This window comes from Vicia villosa, unplaced genomic scaffold, assembly GCF_029867415.1.
Source record: "Vicia villosa cultivar HV-30 ecotype Madison, WI unplaced genomic scaffold, Vvil1.0 ctg.001707F_1_1, whole genome shotgun sequence".
In the NCBI taxonomy this organism is placed as follows: domain Eukaryota; kingdom Viridiplantae; phylum Streptophyta; class Magnoliopsida; order Fabales; family Fabaceae; genus Vicia; species Vicia villosa.
In genome coordinates, this window is record NW_026705704.1 from 368,990 (window position 1) to 372,224 (window position 3,235).

At 37.6% G+C, this 3,235-nt stretch overlaps 1 non-coding gene across 1 annotated transcript; it reads left to right on the forward strand.

Moving 5' to 3' along the window:
• Window positions 1-325: 325 nt before the first annotated feature.
• LOC131636369 (small nucleolar RNA R71) lies at window positions 326-432 on the forward strand. The gene has a single exon (XR_009294078.1). It is a non-coding gene; the product is annotated as a small nucleolar RNA R71 (small nucleolar RNA).
• The last annotated feature ends 2,803 nt before the right edge of the window (window positions 433-3,235 follow it).

Below are 3,235 nucleotides of genomic sequence, written 5' to 3' on the forward strand. Positions count from 1 at the left end.
TTGAACTTTGGTATGAGTTTTGAAAGATGAAATGAGATGGGAAAATTTTGGGGTATGACATAGGGCATCGAATTTGGCATTAACACGGCCGAGGCTACTTATCTCGTACATACCACTCTTCATTGAAGATTTCTCTCCGGAAGTTCTCTCTGACGGAGCTCTCTCGCTTCCCCATTGATAATGATTTTGAGCCATACTTTCGATAAGTGCATAGGCATCGGCATACGCTTTGTCCATCAGCGCACCACCTGCGGCGGAACCAATTGTAATTCTCGTATTGTAGAGGAGACCATTGTAAAAGGTTTAGATAATTAATCATTCTTCTAATCCGTGATGTGGACAGAGTCTCATCATGTCCTTGTATCTCTCCCACGCTTCAAATAGAGACTCATTGTCTTTTTGTCTAAACTCATTGATCTGGGCTCTTAGCATGGCGGTCTTACTAGGTGGAAAATATCATGCCAGGAAGAATTTCTTTAGTTCATTCCAGGTAGTGACAAAATTTGCGGGTAAAGACTGGAGCCAGGCTCTAGCTCTATCCCTCAGTGAAAAAGGAAAAAGGCATAGTCGGATAGCTTCTGAACTAACATTATTCGCCTTTACAGTGTCTGTGTATTGCAAGAACACTAACAAATGAAGATTAGGGTCTTCCGTCGGATTTCCAGAAAATTGATTTTGTTGTACTGCTGACAACAAAGATGGCATTAGTTCGAAATTATTCGCCTCAATAGCAGGAGCAACAATGCTATTGTGTGGTTCAGCTTGCGAAGGAATGGCGTAAGACTTGAGGGGACGCGGCTGTTCTCCCATGGTTGATTCTTCAACTGGTTCAGAAGTAGGATTAGGAACAAAAGTAGCGAGTTTTTCGTAATCGACTTGATACAGTGATAGAACGCTCCGGTTCGGGAATTGGCAGCACTAAGTCTTCACTTCGAGAGCGAGTACTTGGCATGCACAAAAGGAATTAGAGTAATTAAATTTACCTTAGTCTCTACATAGTAAAAGTTAATTACGATATCGACTAAATTAGTCCCCAGCAACGGCGCCAAAAACTTGATCGCGACAAAATGGGTATGTCTGTGATTATGACTTCAAGTGCACAATTTATTGCGTAGTTTTAAAAGATATCGAACCCAAAGGACTAAGAATCGACCTAATGTAGTTAATCGTTACTATGTAAATCTAAGGCTAATATTTGATTAATAAGGATCAGACGGGAAAAATAAGAAAATATAATTAAATTGAATCAAGAGGGAATTATACCGATATGTAATAGTCGGAAGTCGGGGATCTATTAAACTATCGACGCGAATCATAATTTAAAAATACTTTTCTGTAGAAATCATTAGTTTAAAAACCTTCCTCTCACACTCTTGTGTTTATTGATTATGATCTCATTATTAAACCTATGTGAGCGCTCTCGCTATATCAATTAAAGTTTAAAATGATTTTTGAAAACAGATGAAGACTAATTAACCTTAAAGCGCTCCCACTGTATTTAAGGTTAATGCTTAATTCCTATTGTCCAGTTAAAACCTCAAACTCTCGTTTTTATTGATCATAACTTCTATCGTTTTTAACTCTCGTTACAAAACGGTTAAATTAGGCATTGGAAATTATAACCAGATAATTAAATTCCCATTAATAAATTACGTCGAAAGCATTACTAGATTCCCTCAGTTATATGACCTTACATACCTGTAATAAATATTTAGCCGGACATTATTTTAATTGACGGAACAGAACAGATAATGCAGATTAATATCATTCCGGACATAAATTGACAATATAACATAAACGGTAAACAATAATTAATGCTGATAAATAAACCTGAATTAAATTGCAGAACTGAAAGGGTAATCTTGTAGTGCCAAATCTTGAATCCGGAACTGGAAATAAATGCTGAGACTAAATCTATTCCTAAAACTAAAAAAGAATTCTGAAGCGTAAAAAGAAATTAAGATGCAATAGTATTTCCAGTGTGGAAATCTATTGCAGAAATGGTTTTGGAAAGAAGACTTGAACTGAAAATTGAATTGCAGAGAATGTAAATGACGGCAGTAGGTTAAAACTTTGTAACCCTTTCAATTCTTCTTGCTGGGTATTTATAGAGTTGCTTTAGGTTCTTGAATTTGAATTGTTTCGTCTCAGTAGTTTGCTTTACGAAGGAAAAATAGGCGGAGAGAAAATAGGGCTGATGAACGTTTCCTTCTGGGTGTGAGTGTGTGACTTACATCACACACTAAAACAACAAGGGGTGTCGACCGGCAGGAGGGAGTGTGTGACGGACAGCGTGGCCATCAGTGTGCCAATCGTCACGTGCACATCTTCCTTTGTCTTGGGCTGCATGGATCATGGGCCTGGTTACTTCATATTTGCGCCCCCATTAATTTAGCATCCTTTTAGCCTTTTTCTCTTCATTTTGGCTTCTTAATTTGATTATTTCCTTTGCAAGCCTTGATTTAATAAATACCTGAAACAAATACGAAATACCGACATAATACGAAATAGAGCAATAAAAATTAAATAAAATAAAACAATAATACATGTAAATTAAGCTAAATATACGATACGTTTTCGTGTTATCAGTATGGCTGTGGTATGAAAAGGGGCAAAAATTGTGGGTTGTGTGGTAGATATGACGTGGGCATGAGAAGACCGGAGAGGTGAGTGGCTCGGTGTGAGTGTATGGGTTATGGGGGAATGGGTAGGTGTAAGAACATAGGTAAAGGTTGGTGACGCAAAAGAAATTGAAGAGGGGTTTTGTGTTATTCCTAAAGTGCTGCCATCTGATTGTGCAGCTGTTGAGACAACATGCTGTTTTCCTTGTTGTATAGAGGATTTTTGAATGGCTGCCATGAGAGCTTCATACCTAGTATCTTCCACATTCTTATCCTTCTCTAACCTTGTATGAATTTGACTCACTTGCTGTGTTATATCTTCATGGAATTGAGCAAATCTTACATCCATTTGTTCTTGAATTTCAGCCATTGCATGATTTAGATGTAAGGTGGACATTTGAATGGCTTCTTCTAAAATCTCTTTAGAAGAAGGGTTAGGGGTTTTGGGGGAGCCATGGGAGGGAAAGAGAGAGTAGAATGAAAGCACCAATGATAGATTTGTGTATAGTAACCCTAGATCTAGAAATGCATAAAAAGACAATAAGATAAAACAACTTTTCTTCTTAATTCAAAAGAGGCAGCATACAATGCTTATATAGTAGGGTTTGTCTTCC